General features: G+C 30.7%; 1 protein-coding gene and 1 non-coding gene across 2 annotated transcripts in view; one reads left to right on the forward strand and one right to left on the reverse strand.

Moving 5' to 3' along the window:
• LOC126741979 (protein tiptop) overlaps positions 1-21,857 on the forward strand; it is a 281,714-nt gene that overhangs the window by 94,056 nt on the left and 165,801 nt on the right. The gene's annotated exons all lie outside the window — the stretch shown is intronic.
• Positions 17,652-17,722, reverse strand: Trnag-gcc (transfer RNA glycine (anticodon GCC)). The gene has a single exon. It is a non-coding gene; the product is annotated as a tRNA-Gly (tRNA).

Raw genomic sequence — 21,857 nt, forward strand, 5'->3', positions numbered from 1 at the left:
CTAAGATGCTGTTTTATTTAACAGCCAAGAAAAAAACATTTATATTTTATTTTACTTTAACCATAGTCAGTTAATGATATTTTTTTGTATTATCTTGATCCATTTTAACTAACTTAAGTTGTTATTTCACGTCTTTTACGCAATTAAAGTTTAAAAAGTAATTTTTTTAACTGCCTGAAGGTAAAAGAGAATGAGGGAATTCCAATCCAATTTATAGCAATCTTCCAGTCCAATTTATAGCTTTCGATTGCGTAAATAATAATTTCATTCAAAATTAAGTATATAATGATTGTTTATAATGATAAAGCAATCATACGATTGAATATTACTAGTCATAAAGTGACAGATCAATTAAAAAACTTTTTGTTGCTTCCAGCCAATCCTAGATTAACAAACAGACAAAATTAAATTATTCATTAACTTTTATTTTAAATAAATCTTTGCTTTATATACTGTTACTTAGGTATATGAAGTATTTTAAGGTATGAGCCATGAAAACCACTTTCGCGATAATAAAATAGCAGCCACTATTACTTCTGCAGGTTTTTAAAAAGTCAATATTACTGATTCAGGTTAAGTCATTTAAAAAAAATCATCATTTTCTTAGAGGAATTGAAACAGTTCTTTTGCCGATACTTTATTTGATTTTTATACATTATGAACCGTATGAATGTTGCTCAAGATCTAGCAGCATTTGCGTTGATAATAAAAACATCTAAAGAGTTTCCAGAAAACAAGAAATTCAAAAACTAATGAATGTTAAACCTGCTTTTAAAAATCCACAACAAAAAGTTATTCAATTTAAATACGAAACTCAGAATTAAGAAGAATGTGTAGGTTTTGTCGGGAAATTTTTTAGTCTATTTTAAATTTTACAGGTATATTGGCCTTCTTCCTGGAAAAATACATTCTCTCGTAATTTACAATAATACGTAATTGTAAAAAAAGCCTAGCAATTATTAAATTTGAGAATTTCAATAATTTTTATGGTATTTTAAGGCTTTCTTTAAAGGCTTATTTATTTTTTTCATCTAGTAAAAGTAATTTACCAATATTTTCTTTCTGCCTGTCAAGCATTAAGTAATAACATTGTTATTCATTCATCTTGTCAAACGGTCTTGTTGTACGTAAACATGATATTAAAAAATCAATGGATAAATTAAAAAATTCTCAACAAGGGGATCTTCAAATTAAATGCAAAAATCAAAATTAAGAACAATGAATGAATTTCTACGGAAAATATTTTCAAGCACCTTCAGATTTTGCAACTATATTGTCTTAAGATGACTTGTTCTCTGGTAATTTTCAAAGACAAAAAATTTAATAAAGAAGATTAATAACCTAGCAATTATTAATCTAATGATCTCAATCCTATAACCCTTAAATGATCTGTAAAGTTCAAATAATAAATGATCAATTTGTTTTCCAGCTATATAGATCAAACTCTTATACGAACGAAAAAAAAAGTGATAATTAACCTCTGATAAAAGCGTCATCCGCAATCCCGCTGACCAGCAACAAACATTGAATTTCCAACTTGACCGAGGGACAAGTAGAAAAGAATAAATCATTCAGAAGGACAATTATCTGTTGGTACGTTTTACATTCGGGGTAATGATATCGTTACAAGGCTGTCCGTCATTTTGGTGTCGCGGACATGACGACACGGACATGCGACATGTCGCCCAGATTTAAAACGCGTCCTGTCTCTGACGTTATATACTGATGCTGTCCTTTGCTCGATTATTTTCAACCAGGTCTGATGGGAAGCCTTTTTCTGCTCGCTATGTTACATTGTGTACTTTATTTGAGTATTTATTGACTTAATGTAGGTATTTAAAAAAAATGAAGTTTTTCCTTAGGGTTTTTAACTAAATTTGTTATTCTTTTTTATTTCTTTACAGAAATGTAATTGAAATTGAACTCTTTGGTGGATAATTTATTTCTGGTCTTCTTGGACTTATTCTATCTATTTTGATGTTAAATACAAAGGAAGTTTTTCTTTAGGGTTTTTAACTAAATTTGTTATTCTTTTTTATTTCTTTACAGAAATATTATTGAAATTGAACTCTTTGGTGGATAATTTATTTCTGATCTTCTCCGACTTATTCTATCTATTTTGACGTTAAATACAAAAGAAGCAGCCTTCTACGCTAGTAAAATCACGTTACTTTTTAAATTTTAGGTACTTAAAGCCATTTTTCGTATGTTCCAGAAATTTTTCATTTTATTCCCGGCATTTCAATTTTTCCCAATTATTGCGTTCCTACAATATTTATTTTTTTATTTAGAAATTTGAAGTCTTTCCGTGAAAGCTGCTTCAATTATGAGTACTTTCTTCCAGTGCCATGTTTAAAGTTATGTAGACCTTTAAATATAGATTCAGTTTTATTTCATGTACTGCAAAGGAGAAAAATAGAACTGCTTTAAAGCCTAAAGTCTGTAAAAAATTCCTTGAATTATTTTTTCTTAATAAATATAAATAAATAAATATTATGTTATGAAAAAAAGATCTTTGAAATATAACGCTAAGATCAGATGAAATTAAAATCTTATTATTAAACCTAATATTCAAGTTATCAACAGTTTTACCAGAAATTAGTTTTTCTTTAAAATAGTCGGGACAAGATGGATTCCTAATTGTATTTAATGAAGAAACGAAATGCAACAATCTGTGCATGGCCGTTTTTAGATATCCCAATTTCCTGGTATAAAATTAGATACATCATCAAATTTCCGAAATCCATAAGCAAACCTCACACAAGCATTTTGAACTTTTGGAATACGTACCCTGCTTTCCAAATCTAGAAAAAACCACTGAATCACTGAATCACTATAATTAAAAACAATATATTTGCGTAATTGTTTACGTACCTTAACATTTAACATATTTCGGTTGCTATACAGTAGTTTTATCGACATAAAAATGTCTTGAAAAGCAGGTGTTCTTTCAATCCCAATTGATTATCTATAATCGCTCTTAAGTTTTTAGCAGACGTTACATATGTCAAATCTCGTATGATCAATAATCATAATATTTATATTAGATTTCAAAAACTGTCTTTGATTTTTTTTTGTTAAATATCGTAAGTTGAGATTTATTAGGATTTAGTTTTAAATTTATGCTTCCTAAATTCTAATATCTTAAGTAATTCTACTTTATTAGAGTCGTTGCAATGAACAGAACCTAAGCAACACATTATATATTATTATTGTTAAATATATATTTATTGATCGATTTTTTAGTAAATTTTTAGTTTTGGTATGTTTATCAACAGAATAGTAGAATATACGTTTATCAAATGTGATTCTATTCACAAAATGAAGAAAATTTCGCCATTTAAAAAAAATTACACGAGACTTACATATGTAATTTTTAAACTCAAGTACTACACCTCAAATATTTGATAAAATTCTACTGAAAAATCACTGTTCTTTATCCATCTTATCCAGTCTAATAATGCTGTTTTTATACTAATTATTCATAAATAAAACTTTATCAAATTTAAATAAACAGTGTTATTACCATAAATATTGAATATAGGTTTTCTGCAAAAACATTGTTTTTTATCAACACAACCCTTACCCCCCCACCCATAATATTGAAACTAAAAGCAAATTTTTTACATTAAATATTTAATAATATATTTATATATAATTGAATCAAATTAAATAAACACACAGTGTTATTAGATTAGATATTTATAACGAAACGAGCTGTTATTCGTGCGTATTATTTTAAAAACAATGATTTTTGAAACCAATTTCTTAGTGGTAAGTTGAGTGGGGTGGGTGGGAGGGTAAGGGTTGTGTTGATAAAAAACAGTGTTTTTTGCAGAAAACTTATATTCAATGTTTAATTTAATAACACTGTTTACTTTAATTTGGCAAAATTTGATATATGAATAATTAGTATAAAAACAGCGTTATTAGACTGGATAATATGGATAAAAACAGTGATGTTTCAGAAGGATTTCATCAAATATTTAAGGTGTAGTAATAGAGTTTAAAAACTATACAGGGTCCTGCAACAGTGCGTCGATCTTCCATAAAGCCTAAAAAAAATAGGTTAAAATTTTCTAACCTCTTAACAAATTTTTGGGACCTGATAGCGCATATCTGGAAAATATTTTGAAGTATACAGGGTTCAAAAAAGTAAGGCGATATAAGCAGCATTTTTTTTAAATGGAATGCCATTCTTTTTATTTTATTTTTAAGACCGCCTTAGGCTACCAAGCATACGCGCCAGATATGGCTGCTTTGCCATGCGTAGTTTCACTGAAATAATTTTTTTTATAAAAAAAATCTAAAAATCATTACATCATTTAATTTCATCTTGATACTAGAAATGTTAATTCAATGTCAATATTGGACTTAATTGGGATTCTAGAAGAATGGAGAATTACTTTGACTTAAATTGTTTCCTTCTGTCATATATAGGGTGTTCGTAGTTAGCAATCATATTTTACGCATTTCAAAGTTCCATTTCTCGCTTTTTTTTAATGGAACACCCTGTATATTTTTTATCCATTTAATGAAGATTTAATACATGAACATTTTTTATTGTGTAAACATATTAGCTATCTTTAGTCGTTTTTAAAATATTCACGATAATTATCCGTAGATAAAAAATGTTTAAATAAGAACCAGGAAATCTGCATTCATAACAAAATAGATATTTTAATACCTTTTTTGTTGCCAAGTAAAATATTTCACCTGTTTTTCTAAATACATTTTTGACATTTTGGTGAGAATATCATTTTTGTATGTGTATTATCACCTTAAGTATTCAGTTATTTGAAATATCGTAACTTTGTTTGTAAAAGAAATTTGGAGTTTTGTTTCAGAAATCTAATCTGAACGAAAATTGCATACTTATAAAATGCATTTTAGCAAAGACGAACTTGTTGACATGATATTTGTGTTGGGGGAATCTGAAAAGAATTGCCTCTTAGCCTCTCGAATGTCTGGGGCGCGCTATCCTGATAGAAGATGTCCAGAAGAAAAAATCTTTTAGAAGGTTACTAGCAAGATTTGTGGAGACAGGGAGTGTTTGTTACCACAAGCAAGATAGAATGAGGCCTGTTACTAATCAGGAGAAAGAGTCAGATGTGTTATTAACGGTAACCGAGCATCGGAGCATATCAGAGCAGCAGTTGGAATAAGTGAAAGATCAGTGCAACAATTTAAAAAAAAAAATCATTTTCATCCATACCACATCCATGAACATCAAGCACTTTTTGATAGGGATATACAAAGCCGACTTGAATTTTGTACTTGGAGCAGAAATAAATTACAAAACAACCTCATGTTTTTTAATAATGTCCTATTTACGGTGAGGCAACATTTCATAAAAACGGATCAGTAAATAGACATAACTTTCATTATTACAGTGCGAACGTAAAGGTTGGAATAAATTCATTTAAAATTCAGGGGTATGTTCAAAAAAAAAACGCTCGGACATGTCGATTTTTATTTTTAACTGCGGGTTTTCTTACTATAATTTTATGTATACAGGGTGGCCCAAAAATAAGTTACGGTCATCAACGTAATTTTTTTAAATGTAAACACCTATTTTTTATTTTAGATTTAGGTTCTACATCAAATTCTAAGTACATTTCATGTACCATGTCCTATACCTAAACTCGACCGTTGACGATTGAACACAATAAAAGGCTATTTTTGGAAGAGTTATTTATATCAAGCAAGAATACATAAAAATATTTTAATTAATTTATTAAGTGTTGAAAATGGCTGCCACGAACCTCTTGGCAATATCCCAGTTGATGCTGAAATTCTTGTAAAACGTTATCGATAACAGAAGGTTCTATCAATCTTATTTCTTCCGTTATTCTAATTTTTAAGTCTTCAATGTTGTTTGGCCGATTAACATAAACTTTGGACTTAAGATACCCCCACAAAAAAAATCTAAAGGAGTCAGATCCGGCGATCTGGCCGGCCATTCAATTGCACCCCTCCGACCAATCCAACGTCCAGGGAAAACGGTATCCAGGTACTGGCGCACGGGACGAGTGTAATGGGCTGGAGCTCCATCTTGCTGATACCATAAGGAATTATCTAATATATCCGGGTCTTCTGGATCGGGGTATAAAGTAGCAAGGCATGGAACCAAGTCATTTTCTAAAAACTCTAAATACCTCTCACCATTCAAGTATCCGTCAAAGAAAAAGGGCCCTATAACCCTGTTTTCAATCACCCCCGCCCAAACATTTACTTTTTGAGGGACTTGGCTGTGGCACTCCATCATCCAGTGCGGATTTTCAGTAGCCCAATATCGGCAGTTTTGCCGGTTTACACTACCATGAAGACAAAACGTTGCCTCATCAGAAAATCCATTTTTTTTTGAAAATTGTGGATTAGCATGGCACAAGTCCATAAGTCCTCACAAAATTCTAAGCGCCTATCTGGGTCATCTTCATTTAGTTCATGAACCAATTGAACTTTGTAAGGGTGCCATTTATTTATACCTAAATACTTGACGGATGTCTGGGATATCTGATTTTCTAACGCAATATTGCGAGTCGTTTTATGACAAACTTCTTCAACTGCCAGCAAAACATTTAGTTGCTTCTCTTCTGATATACTTGACCGACCTTTCGTATAATTATCCCTGACATGACCCAAATCCCGATATTTCTGTTCTATTTTACTGACAGTACTTTGAGATATACGTGGCCTATCAGGATACTTGGCATGATAAATTTCACAGACTTCCATCTGAGTGCGCATCCTGTTTCCATAACCAATCATCATCAAAATCTCTATTCGCTCTCGCTCACTAAGACGTACCATTTTTTGAAATTTTAATTTTATCTTTTGATAAACTTAACACAAGCAAAACTTTGCTTAGGCATCTAAATCAAACTAAATTCACTCAAAATTATTTGATGTCAACAAATTGTGACAAGTTAACAATCAAAAACACCAACCACAAATGTAAATAACCAAACAATAACTGATAGGTTGCTTGATATAAATAACTCTTCCAAAAATAGCCTTTTATTGTGTTCAATCGTCAACGGTCGAGTTTAGGTATAGGACATGGTACATGAAGTGTACTTAGAATTTGATGTAGAACCTAAATCTAAAATAAAAAATAGGTGTTTACGTTTAAAAAAATTACGTTGATGACCGTAACTTATTTTTGGGGCACCCTGTATACATAAAATTATAGTAAGAAAACCCGCAGTTTAAAATAAAAATCGACATGTCCGAGCGTTTTTTTTTTGAACATACCCCTGAATTTTAAATGAATTTATTCCAACCTTTACGTTCGCACTGTATTTATCCGAAAACCCCCATTTTATGCGGCAGATCGACTACCAGCATAGGTGGTCATCAAATGTGTGGGGTGGAATTATTGGAAGCACCATTATCGGTCCCTATTTTTTTAATAGTCATCTCAATGGAGAAATGTATCTTCAATTTTTACAAAATGAACTGCCTAGATTACTTGCAAATATTCCATTAATTACTAGAAACCGAATGTGGTTTCAACAGGATGGAGCTCCTCCACATTTTTCTCGAAATGTCACTGAATATTTAAATGTAACCTTTGAAGAAAAATGGATTGGAAGGAATGGAACTATTAGTTGGCCAGCCAGATCACCTGACCTAAGAAAATTAGATTTTTTTATGGGGTTTTGTAAAAGAAATTGTTTATAGTAGAAATCTACCTACAACGGCAGTAGATATGGAGCAGAGAATACGGGATGCGTTTGCTCAAGTTTGCCACAAATGCTACATGAAGTAGAAAGAAGTTTTCAGGAATGTATTAATTTATGTTTTGAACAAAACGGAGGACATATTGAATACTTAATGTAATAATAATAAAATGATAAATTTTTTTATTATGCTTGTTTAATTATTATCGTGAATTTTTTAAAAACGACTAAAGATAGCTAGTATGTTTACATAATAAAAAAATGTTGATTTATTAAATCTTCATTAAATGGATAAAAAATATACAGGGTGTTCCATTAAAAAATAGCGAGAAATGGAGCTTTGAAATTCGTAAAATATGATTGCTAACTACGAACACCCTGTATATGACAGAAAGAAACAATTTAAGTCAAAGTAATTCTCCATTTTTCTAGAATCCCAATTAAGTCCAATATTGACATTGAATTAACATTTCTAGTATCAAGATGAAATTAAATAATGTAATGATTTTTAGATTTTTTTTATAAAAAAAAATATTGCACTCAAACTGCGCATGACAAAGCAGCCATATTTAGCGCATATACTAGGTAGCCTAAGGCGGTCTTAAAAATAAAATAAAAAGAATGGCATTCTATTTTAAAAAAATGCTGCTTATAACGCCCTACTTTTTTGAAGCACCCTGTATACTTCAAAATATTTTCCATATATGCGCTATCAGGTCCCAATATTTTTTTATGAGGTTAGAAATTTTTAACCTTTTTTTTTAGGCTTTATGGAAGACCGACGCACTGTTGCAGGACCCTGTATATGTAAATCTCGTGTTAATTTTTTTAAATGCCGAAATTTTCTCCCTTTTGTGAATAGAATGGGGGTTATTAGGGGTAGTAAGGGTAGGGTTAACTAAAAACAGTTTTTTTTGCAGAAAATGTTTGCATATATACAGAAAATATATGTATCGCTCTTAAAATTGCAATAGTTGTGCTATTTACTATCGCATTAAGTTTTTACAATAATTTTTTTGGTTCTGTTTAACTTTTTATTATTTAGGTTCAAAAATATAGTTTTTCAATTGTTAACTATTGGTATATTTATCAAGCATACATGATCAAGTTATATTGTTTAAACTGTAGAACAAAAAAATAGGATATGCAGACATGAACTAATATTAAGACCGTAGTATAATAAAAAATATTATTAAACGCTTTAGAGAAATCTGATATTACCAATATGCTAGGCATATTTTTATCCTAGGCTCTAAATATATCATCAGTTACATCAAAAAGTGTTACTGAAGTGTTTATGATTAAAGATAGAATAACTAGACATCAGATTATAAAGAAAAAATTTCAAAAATGTTAGAGACTGCAGAGAAAATACTTATAAAACAAAGCTCATTAAAAGCTGCAGGAGTACAAGTTTTAGGCAGAGGTTTTCCCATTAAAGTTGGCCATTGATCTGAAAAGTAACCCTCTTTGATACAACACTTTTAGATCTTAATGTCTAATACCATCGCAATTCTTTTCCTTTTAATAGAGAAAAAGGTTATATTCTGTTCATTTTTGATTCCATCAAACCACTTTAACTCTTATGGACATTTCACGTAAAATTTTTTTTCTTAAATCAGTTTGCCTGGTGATTATTTTCTTGATGAAAAAAAAGTAGTCTGCCCCTAATACCACCAAACAATTTTGCTACCAAAATTATTAATTTCTTCATTGCATATTAATAAATGTCTCATAGCCATTTAAGTTATGCACAAAGCAATTTAAATAATATAAAAACGAACGAATAACACTTTTTGTAGAATATTGTTGTAAATCTAATAACATAGCAATTCCTTTTTCTTTAATGCCCGACTTCATAAAACCATGTTGGGCATTTAAGACAAAAAAGGTTTCCTTAAATCAGTTTTCTTGCTGATTAGTTTCCTAATGAAAAAAAGTAAAGAAAAGTGGCATTTTGTTCCGCCCCTGACACCACCGAAAACCATTTTGACCCTTACATAAATTTTTTAAAAGTTTCCTTAGCGGTACAGAGCAAAAACTAATACCCAATATATATCTGAAAGCCATCAACTCTGTCAAAAACTCATAATATATCGACACCGATATCTGAAAGGTTGAAACGTGGCAACTCACAATGAGAGAACTGATGAATCGGGCCCCCTTGACTGATTTATGTCCAACTGGCTAAATTGTGTGTAAATGGATTTGGCCAAAATGGTTTGTTCAAGGGTCTATGGGTCGGGATCAATATCCTTTAGCAGTTTTAAGTCATGAAAAATATATTTAAGAGTTAAAACAATTTTTATTATTATTGATATTATTATTGTTCTTAGTACAGCTTCAATATTTCCAGGTCTACTGTTTCCTCAAGAAGACTTTTAGGCACAGGATAACTTTGGTATCATAAAAACTTAATACTCTACAGTGTTCTTTAAATAATTTAACTTAATTCTCTTCTTGGGTCACGTAAATCATTTTTTTATTCATTATAACCAAAAACAAACTAATTACGAAATTATCCGACACAAAATTTACCCGATCCAGTCACAAAGTAACTTTTGATCTTAAAACTTTACATGAATCCCAATTATCTAATCCGACGCACCGCCCTTTTAACAAATTAATACTGAGCAACTACCCAGGGGCGGAAACTTTGATGCAGAAAGGAATATCTCAGATCTGATTTACCTTTGTAGTATTACGGTATTGACGAAAGCGTTTTCTTTTGGGATCGGTGAAGTTCAGTTAAGATATCAGAACATGCAATGGAAGTCTTAGGATTAAGTATATTTGTATAGGGAGAAAATTAAATTCAATTTTTTTAAGGGGCTGGTAGGGGGTTTCTGCATACTAAACTCAAAAACCACTTTTGAAACCTGGGGAAAGAATTTTTATTAATTTTTTAAGTTGGGTTATTCGTTAACCTAATTGAACTGAACTCGAATATCCCCTTTGAAAGTAGCAAGTATTTATATAAGTTCTCCTTTAGATTTAAGAGCAAGGAAGTCCAAGAAAATTTAAGTGTTCGATTTAAGTTACAATTCTGCCAAAAAATAGCAAGGAATAATAAATTTCACTTAAGAAAAAGTTTGGAACAGGCCTGGAAATTTTAGAAAAAATAAATGCACCAAATAATTCTGAAATCTAATTTTAAATTGAAAATAACTTTAAATACCTGGATGATATCAAATGCAATTTTACTATTTTATACTTAAAAGAAAAAAAATAAATTAGCTTTGAAGGAAAGGCTTCCAATACTAGAAAAAAAAATCTCAAAAAAAGAGAAAATTAATTAAATACAACACTTCAAGTGCCTGGAATACATATAAAGGCTTGGAAAGTGTAAAAAATACCCCTTTATTCTATATTATTCTATTATTTAACGTTAAAAAAAATTCTAAATGCCTGTAAAATATATAAATAAACTCTAATTATCTGAATAAAATTAAATGCAGTTTTATCAATCTTGATCATGAACCAAATTGCAAGCTTTATATGCTTGGAAGAGTACTGTCTGGAATAGAATAAAAACTGACTTTAAATTTTTGGTAGATATAAGAAGTACCGATACCAAATAAATCGTCAATTCATCAGGTTTGAAGAAACTGAAGGAATATTAGGAAAATATTTAAAATGGCTTGTGATATCTGGAAGACCTAAAAACGAACACAACTAAATTTCTCCAAATACTCTTCTTTAAATGTCTGCATTAAGATCAGTGTTATTCATCGTCCACAAGTGTTTTTTAGATATTTACTCCATATATAAAACATATAAAACATTGGACTCTGGAAGACATAAAAAATATTTAAAAATTACTTTAACTACGTAAAAGAAAAAAAAACATAAATGCATCAACTTCGAAGGAAAAAAATTAAATTGCCTCAGAAACCTGAAGTATGTAAAAACTTGCGTTAATTAATTTTTTTCCTAATTCGTTGCTTAAGGTCTGTAAGGCCAATATTTTAGCATTTTTTTAAAATATTTTCCAAAGTTTAACATCAGTATGAAAGAAATGAGTAAAGAAAGACTAGTATGAAAAAGTATTAGTTTTTTCTCTGTACCGCTAAGGAAACTTCGAAAACATGCCTAACTTAAGTAAATATGATGCACATTTAATATATTTTACAGGAAGTCTTATTTATACCTTTCTACACAATTTAAATTGCTTTATGCATAACTTAAAGGGCAATGATACATTTATTTATATGTTTTTAAGAAATTAATAATTTTCTTTTGAATTTTGGCGTTTTTGACTTCTAAACATATTTTAATTTTTTACAGTTTATGAATCCTGGAAAGAGACTTAATTTTAATTAAAGAAAAATAATTTTAGAAAATTAAGGCTTCGATGTCAAAATACAAAAAGTTATCCGAACCCTTTTCTTACAAACTGCTAAAGCTTAAAGACCGTAAGAGGCATAATTTAAATGGATCTAATACAGTCTGTTTTATGTACATATAGTTTTCTCACATAATAACATTTATATTTTTAAATATCTTTTTTTTTATCTAAATTATTGAAACTTCTGCAAAATAAATAAAAAATTATCTATATATTGTACTAGATTTTTAACATAATGCTTATAAAAATACTTATAATAAAAACACAATTAAAATCTTAATTTTGTTTTCAGAAATTTTGATTTTTTATTGACCCCGACCTTAGTGATCACTAGATGATCTATAAACAATGTAACTTTAAGCAGTTGAAAAAAAATAAATAAAAACTAATATAAAAAAATTAAATTACGAGACAAAAATAATTATTTTTACCCTCGACACGTGTTTCGCTAATGATGTTAGCATCTTCGGGAGAAGATTAAAACTCTATAAAAAACTTAACATCTGAACATTAAATCTAGATTTTAGTTAATAAGGTTAAATAAAGCAGTTACAAAAAATGGAAAAAAGCAGGTTAGAAAGGTATCGCACAACCATTTTTTAAAAATAAAACGTTGGTATAACTTTACTAGATATGATTAACATCTTCGTAATAACAAAAAAATATTTATATAATTTTCTTCCTATTAAATTGTGTTGCATAACTTACATGAATGTGATACACTGTATTTTAGGTACCCCGAGTTTTTTTATCTCATGACATAAGATTTTTAGAAGAAGTTTTTTATTTTACGAGAGTTCTACTTTAAAAATGTTTTTCCAAGGCCAAAATTAAAGAAATGAGTGCGAAAATAACCGATTTAACACGTTCACTACCAACGTCCAGTTAACTAGCATGGTATCTTTCATAGGGTACCGCGTCTAGTTAACTAGACGGATTTCAAATGCATATATATTCGGTTCATTTTAATTGACTCAGTATTTAGTGTTGGGACAGAAATTACTAATAAATTTTTATGCTAGAAATTTATTTTTCTAATAAATTTGTTAGTGCAGAATACCCCTAATGTGTTTTGTAGGTTGGCTAATATTCTCATTTTAACTGATTTGATGAGTGTTTACGTAGCGGTTGAGATTTAAAGTTTGTAATTTTGCTTTTTTTGTATATTATGGCTGATGATCGTGACTTACCAAGGTAAGTACAAAGTAAATAATAATGCCGTTGTAGTTGTACATGTATGTAATATCTAAAGTTGTTATTTTTCAAATATAATAAAATTGAATTATATTGTAAATATATATTTGAAGTTAGGTTAATTTGGTGGTTCTGTCAAAACTTATTTGCGATATTGCCATAACTTGCTAAAAGTCTTTGATTTACATGGTATACTCTTTTTTTGAAATTTTTTGTTGCAGATCTGTTTGGCTTATTTTATATTACGTCTTATTATTTAAATTGGGCATATGTATTTATTTACAAATTAAATTGATAATGAGTAAGTATTTTTATCGGATTGAAGCATCCTAAAAGCAAGATTCTAGTTTGCTTTTTTTTAGCACAGTTAAAAAATAGATAAACATTATAAAATACGGTATATTTTATAATAATAATAAATAATATATTTAATTCACATAATGATATGCATTAGGCATTAAAAAATAAAAATAAACTTTCAGCCCTTCTGGATACAATAAAAGGAAACGTCACTGTATTGAAAATCAAAAGCCATTAACAGAAGCAGAGCTAGAGCAATGTTTTCTTGAATCAAAAGAAAGTGGATCCGATTTTTCTAGTGACGATGATTTACAAGACAAAACATTTGTGATATCTGATGAAAAAAGTTCTGAATCCGATGACGTCGATAACCTTTTCGACGGCTCCGAGCCAGAAGATGACGACGCTATTCAGGACCACCCTGCACAGATCCTCCTAATATTCCATTTACAGGGGTGCCACAAGTGTCTCCAAATTTAAATGTAAATGAAAATCCGTCACAATACTTTTTTGAACTTTTTGATGATGACTTAGTTCAACTAGTTTGTACAGAAACAAACCGAAGAGCACATGCAGTATGCCAACAAGGACCAGTAAACATAAGAAGTGGAAGGACACAACTGTTGAAGAAATGGAAAAATTTATGGGTTTGTGTATACTGGGAGACATGATAAAATTTCCTGTTCTTTCTAAACAGTGGAGTACTAACCCATTATATTTCCATCCAATATTTGGCAAAACTATGGCGCGCAACCGATTTCAGGATATTCTTAGGATGCTGAGATTTGTAAATCATGATAATGTTGACATAACCGACAAATTATTCAAAGTCCGCCCAGTTTTGAATAAAGTTTTGGGAAACATAAAAAAGTGTTCTATCCTAAGCAACACCTTTCAATAGACGAGGCAATGATAGATTGGCGAGGCCGACTATCTTTTAGGTAATACATTTCCAATAAACACCATAAATATGGAATAAAATTGTATGAGCTGACTACTGATGATGGTTTTATTCTAAACATCGTTCCTTATACTAGCAAGGGTACTCTACAAGATGAGAAGTCCTCGCACGCTGAGTCCGTTGTAAAAGATTTTTTTAGATAATTTTTATACTAGTTTGAGTTTAGCAGAATTTCTTTTGCAGCAAAACACGACGATGGTCGGAACATTGCGAGAAAATCGGAAAGGAAATCATAGGGAGACAATCAAAAAGAAATTGAAAAAGGAGAAGTTTGTTGGAAAAGAAAGGGAAAAGTGGTTATTACAAACTGGAATGACAAGAGAAACGTGCGAATGATTAGCAGCAAGCATAAACACACAATGGTTGAAATTGTTGCTAGAAGAGGTACAAAAAAAATAAAACCGGCTTGCGTTATTGATTACAATAAGCATATGTCCGGTATAGATCTTTCCGACCAAATGCTTTCCTACTATTCGGTTCCGAGAAAAACGTTGCGCTGGTACCGTAAAATATTTTTTCGTTTATTGGATATTTGTATTTGGGATGCTTGTTACATTTACAATAAATACCAAAATAAGAATATCGTCCATTTAGCATTTCGAGAAAGTCTTCTAAAAGACTTATTGGGCCTAAACGCAATAAGTTTGCCGGCACTTAATAATACGGAACAGATGCCCTTGGTGCAGCATTATTTGGAACCGGTACCATCAACCGAAAAAACAAAAACGGCAATGAAAAGATGTCGAAAATTCGAAAGCGAACTCGTTATCAATGTGCAAGTTGTCCATGCTTTAAAATAAAGCATGAGTAGTAATAATGTATTTTCTTTACTACATTTACTTCTATAACTTTGTTAATAAATATTTTGTCTTAAAAAAAGTTGTTTTTCTTTGTGTCCAGTTAACAAGACAGGGGTATATTTTATGAAAGTTATAAAAATATACCGACGTCCAGTTTACTGGACGGTTGAAAATAAAGGAAAAATACATATCTATATAATATTTTCACTCTATGTATTAATAAAAGTACATAAATTTTTACCTAGTATATAAATAACCAGTTGGTCCACGAGGAAAGTTTAACGTTTTAGGCGCGGTAGCGAACGTGTTAAAGAAGTTTTCTTTCTAAAATTCCCATGGGAGTCAAAATAGTTTGATGGAGTCACAAATAGAACAATAAGTGTTTTTTAAACGAAATTAAGAGAATTTCCGTTTTGCCAGACCTTAATTTTTTTAAATATTTTCCAAACATCAGATTGGCAAAGGAAGAAACGAATCACGAGAGCCCACAGGAAAAAAAAAACTAATTTAAGGAAACGTTTTCCGTTTTAAATTGCCAACTTTGGAATAAAGGCAGCGAATTTGCTAACCAGGGGGCCGGCGGCGATTCGGACATCAAAGGAGGGCGCGCCATTTGATATTCCGAGATATAATTGAATATGAAATGTAATTTTTAAACTTCATCAACATTCTTGTTTAATTCAATTGACGTTTCAATAAGCTTTTTTTGGCAAAAGGGCTCCAACTCTCTCTCTCTCTCTTTCTCTCCCACTCACTCGTTCCGCGACTTTGTGGGATTAAAAACTGTCGAAATAATTCCCCTTTTCAATTACTTATGCCCGCAGACGTTTGTGCTTGGATTTTGAGGCTTTTTTTTAAATTTTTTTTCTTTGAAAATATGCTAAAATGTTTTTCAGTGTTTTCTGGCCATATTTTATCACTTACGCATTGAAACTCCGAAAAAATTTGTAAATTTTGTTTAAAGTTACCTAAAGGTCATCTGGAGAGGTGTCAAGGCTAAGAACTAAAAGAATAGAAAAAACGTCATCCAAAATTTCTCATCTGATAAGTCACTTTGAAGCATAAAAAATCTATCTTCTTTATTGCTTTAAACAATGATGATGAAACTACCTCTTAATGCCATGGAAAATATGAAATAAATACCAAAATCCAAGAAATATTACTGTAAACAAAATAAATTTGAAGGAGGAAGCTAAAGACGCTTTTGTCTGGAAACAACGAAAATATGCCTAATGAGATATTTTTTGATGGTATCATTTGCACACAGAAGGCTGACATTGCATAGAAATTTAATAAATATTTTTGAAATAGTGTTGAACGTATTATACTTAAGATAATTCTCGAGAGGCTAAGTGATTCTACAAGAAACCTGTACCAACTAGTTAAATGACAAAATTTAATAACAATTTCATGAAAAGAATGAAAGGAATACTTGAAGACTTAAATAATGTTGGTCAGAGTAGGTTTTATGTAATGTGACTTATGCTAATTTTTTAGGCATAAAAAATACTTTAGTGAGAACTGGTATCTTTCCAGATGCTTCATAAAAACTACCTACTGATATTCCTGTTTCAAAGTACAAAATACCAAATGAGGTCATGAATTCTGGCCTATTAGTACTGTGCCAGTCTAGGTGAAACTTCTTCAAGTTTGTTTCAAGGAACAACTTCTTGATCACTGTAAAAAGAATAAATTGATTATCCTTGTCTAGTCAAGCTTCCATGAGAATCACTTATGTGAGTTTGTTCTTGTTGTTATAGTTACTTGTTTTCTTAAAACCATTGACTCTGATACCTATGTTTTAGCTGTGTTTTTAGATTCTAAGAAAGCATTGGAAACAGTGAGCAGGGAAATTTTGATTAGAAAATTAGAGCATTTAGAAGTCAGGAATAACGTTTTGACGTGGATTCAGTCTTACTTGTCTGATAGAGCTCAATGTTTTAGGTATAAGAATGATGTGTCTCCAAGTATTAATATTAAATATGTTGTGCCATGAAGAACAGTCTTTTGCCCTTTGTTCTTTGAGTACATGTAACTCAAAAGTATAAAGTTGCTATTTGCAGATGACACAATGTTGTGTGTAGTAATCAGAGATGTTCTTCAGATACAGCAGGACATGAACATTAAATTGCATAAATTATTCTCCTGGCTCTGTGGAGTAATAAATTGAGTTTGAATGCAAAGAAATCGAAATTTAGATATTTGGTAAAAAACTATAGATTATTATTATTTACTTATCATTATCTTTTATTAGCTGAATTTATCTTTTTTCTTCCTATAAAAAAAGCTTTATTATCAGTATATTTTATGGTACAAATCAACTGAAGTTGTTGAATTTAATTATAAAAGCAAATAAAAAATACTGCATCGGCCGGGAATCGAACCCGGGCCGCCCGCGTGGCAGGCGAGCATTCTACCACTGAACCACCGATGCTACATTGAGTCAGGAATAATAGAGAAATATTAAATATCTATCAAAGTTCGAATGTTCAGTACGTTGCTGCTATATTTTAAGAACATATTTAATGCCTGAGATAATTAATTAAATTAATAATAATAATCTTAATCAATCTTTAACAATAATTAATAATATTAATCCACTAACTGATCCAACAAATTATGTGAGAAATACCTATAAGTAAAACTCATCATTATATCTAAATATCATTATTTATGAAATGTTTTTCGATCTGTTTGATTTATTTAATACTTCGTATTGTCTTTAAAACATATTTTTCTTAATATTATTTTTTAGAAGTTCTTGCGGTTCATAGAACTGAAAACTTCTTTTTCCAATTTTAATGGAATTGCCATTAAACCTCAATTTTGAACTATGATAGAATAATTATGTCAAAATTTATTAATTGCATCACAAATTAAATCATACCTCACATACCAGATTTTAGCAGCATAATCGGGCTAATAGCAAAAAAGTTATAGTCGTCACGTGACCTGGAATGCAAATGTCAATCATCTGTTAAAATTTATTAATTGCAAAAAGTAGACCTTAATGGTTTAAAGGCGATTTCCAGAAAAATCTGCTACATGTATTTTATAAAACAAAATACCACTATGGTGCTACGTTTGCAACGATAAAAATTCAAATATAGTTATCACCATAGGTAAATTGTAAAATACAGAGTCTAAGTTTTTCCAATTTAAAATAAACTATTACTTTTTCTAGCCGTAATTTTTCGAAAAATATTTAGGCTACATTTGTTAAAATTTTCTTAAAACTTCCTTATTACCTAAGCTAGCTTACACTGCACAAATGCTTCCAAAAATGTTTGAGACCGTTTTAAAAAAATATTATGAATAGTGAAAAAGTAACCTCACATTTCATAAATCTTGTTCAGAAAAGCTATCAAAGTAGTTAGAACATTATTCCAGGCACTTCAATTAACTCAGATCCTTGTAATAAGATTCTTAGATTATCTAGAATTGTACGATTCATAAGAAAGAGATGCGGATTGAATCATATTACCCTCACTCAGACTCAGACCTCTGTTACAGGATCCCCAGGTTATCTAAAATTGCATGATTTATAACAGATAATTCAGATTACTCTCAATTGCCTTGAAGATCTCCCAGATCACATAAAATATTATTCGAGGCTCTCCAATTGGCTTAGATCCTTGAACCAAGACTCTCAGATCATCTAGAGTTGCCAAATTTATAGGAGAGAAGTGCAGATTAACTCAGATTACACTCAATTGCCTGGAAGGGCTTTCATAGTACTTCGAAGAATACACCAAGCTCTTCAAGTGACTCAGACCTCTGTCATAGGACTCTCAGGTTATCTACAATTGTATGATTTATAACAGATAGGTGCAGAATAATTCAGATTACTCTCAATTGCCTGGAAGATCTTCCAGATCACATAAAAGATTATTCTAGGCTCGCCAAGTGGCTCAAATCCCTAGAATAGGGTTTTCAGATTATCTAGAATTCTAAGATTTATAAGAGAGATGTACAGATTGAGTCAGATTACACTCAATTGCTTTGAAGATCTCTCAGAATACTTAGAAGAATATTTTAGGCTCTCCAATTCGCTCAGATCCTTAAAACAAGACTCTCAGATCATCTAGAGTTGCAAGATTTATAGGAGAGAAGTGCAGATTGACTCAGATTGCCCTCAATTGCCTGGAAGAGCTTTTAAAGTACTTAGAAGAGTACATCAGGCTCTTCAAGTGACTTAGAGCTCTGTCATAGAACCTCAAGTTAGATAGAATTGCCTGATACATTTAAGAGACAGATGCAGATTGACTCTGGTTACTCTCAATTGCCTGAAAGATGTCCAAGATTACATAAAAGGTTAATTTACGCTCTCCAAGTGGCTCAAATCCCTAGAATAAAATTATTAAATTAGCTAAAATCACAAGGTTGATAAAAGAAAAATGCAGATTACATTCAGTTGTCTTAAAAGGCTTTTAAAGTAGTTCAGAGTCTCCAAGTAGCTCAGATCTCTGGAATAAGACTACTAAATTATCTAGAGTTGCAGGAATATTAAGAAAGAGACGTAAAGTCGGAAAACTAAGATTCTTGCAGGTTCTCCAAGTAGCTCAGATCCCTGGAAGAGGATTTTTTAGATATCCAGAATTTGAAGGTTCATAAAAGAGAAATGCTGGCTTAACTTAGATTACTCTAATTTGCCTAAAAGAGCTCTTAGAGTGCAAAGAAAATTATTTCAAGTACTCCAAGCGGCTCAGATCTCTATCAAATACTGGCGTTGCTAAAATATCTAAAAACCGTTCAACGCCTTTTTTTCTATACGATATAGGAAGTGTTTCTTTATTTATTATGTATTTTTAAATGTATATATTAGGAAAAAAAATCATCTGAAAATACATGAATAATTAAGCCAAATTAAAGGGGTAATAGACCTTTATTTAAAAAAAAAAATTTTTTTTACTTAACACCATATAAACCTATCTGAATCACTGTGAATCTTTCACAGTGGCTGGAATTCCTAAGGACTTTCCTAAGCTTAAATAAAGCAAGATAACTGTAATTTCTGGACGGGAAATAATGAAAAATAGCTGATATTACTATACACCATCAGCAGCGTATCGTTAACAATCGTTGGCATCGAACCGCATTCCGTTGTTCTCCTGGGCTTTGAGTGGTCATTATTTTCGGCCAGATACCTAATTACCCTAATCTATTAAAATAAATTTGATGCGGCTAATTAACACCCGAAAATATACAGCCAAGACATCAGACGGATTTTAAATTGTGTCACCGATTAATCACTAAGTGGGGTTTTTTTCACCGTCAAGTTTAACCGGACGACATTCTTTTGGAGTAAGGAATGACATGAGATACCGTATATGCACACTTAAAACAAGATTCTCATGTGTATTTCATTTTAATTTAGTTAACATAATCACATAATATATTTCATTATTTAAATAGATTAATAATCTTTAAAATATTTTATAGAAATAAAAAAATTGCACTAATTCAAAAACGACTGTTTTTTTTTTAATTATATAAAGCCTTCAAATTAAAAATATATGAAGGTATGAAATTGTGGACGAAGGTATAAAAACTGGTCTAAAGAACTGGCATAATGCATCTGATTTTGTTCTTGTCTGATCACTGTTTTTCCTGATTTTTATTCTCATTGTACCAGACCAGTTGTAAGGTTTACCTAAAAAAGACGTATTGAAAATTTAGGGTATTGACGAAAATGTTCTTAAAACATTCAGAGGTAAATAAAAATCCACTTAAATCATATAGAGCGTTGAAGAAGTGCTGTGTGCCTCGATACTGTAGAATTGCGTATGCGTAGTCAACCAAATCATTTTTACTGTACAATTTGAGTACTACCTATATACTACGATAATAATTATAATTAACAGCCACAAGTGAAAAAATTAACTTGAATATTTACTGTTCACATTCAAGAACATGACGAACAGACCCAAGTTTTGCAAACGTTTGCAATTTCAAATGTAATTAAAAAACGGGATCTTAGATAAAGTAGTGTAAATTGAGGCCTATTTCATTTCGAAATAATAAAGAAATATAATTACTGGGACCATTTGAGGGTCGGATGGAGAACTGAACGGTGCACACCTGGCCATGTTTGGGTTAAAATATGTGAATTTTAATCTAGAGTGTTACGATTATGTACAAGCAGTCCAGTAAGTTTGGAGAAATTTACTGAACCTTCATTTATTTGTTCTAAGTCTATTTACAGGCAGTTGATTTAAACCAGAGTTCGTCTTCTTCTTTAATGACGTCAAATGCCTGGAAGAAAATATTGAATTCTTCTTGGACAGTTGCTTTACTAAATCCCGCACTTTTTCCTGAATATCATCAAGTGCTTGGAAGAAATTATTGAATTTTCCTTTTGTAAACAATTGATTCCTTTATATCCGCTTTCTCTTAATTTTAAACATTGAATAAGAGTTTGGAACCCATTCGAAGATCGGATGGAGGACTGAACGACGCGCACACTTGGCCGTGTTTGTCTTAAAGTATGGGAATTTTATTCTAGCGTGCCACGACTATGTAAAAACAGTCTAGTAGGCTTGAAAAAGTTTATTGTACTTATTGTTTTT

The sequence above is a fragment of the Anthonomus grandis genome, chromosome 11 (assembly GCF_022605725.1).
Source record: "Anthonomus grandis grandis chromosome 11, icAntGran1.3, whole genome shotgun sequence".
Taxonomy (NCBI): domain Eukaryota; kingdom Metazoa; phylum Arthropoda; class Insecta; order Coleoptera; family Curculionidae; genus Anthonomus; species Anthonomus grandis.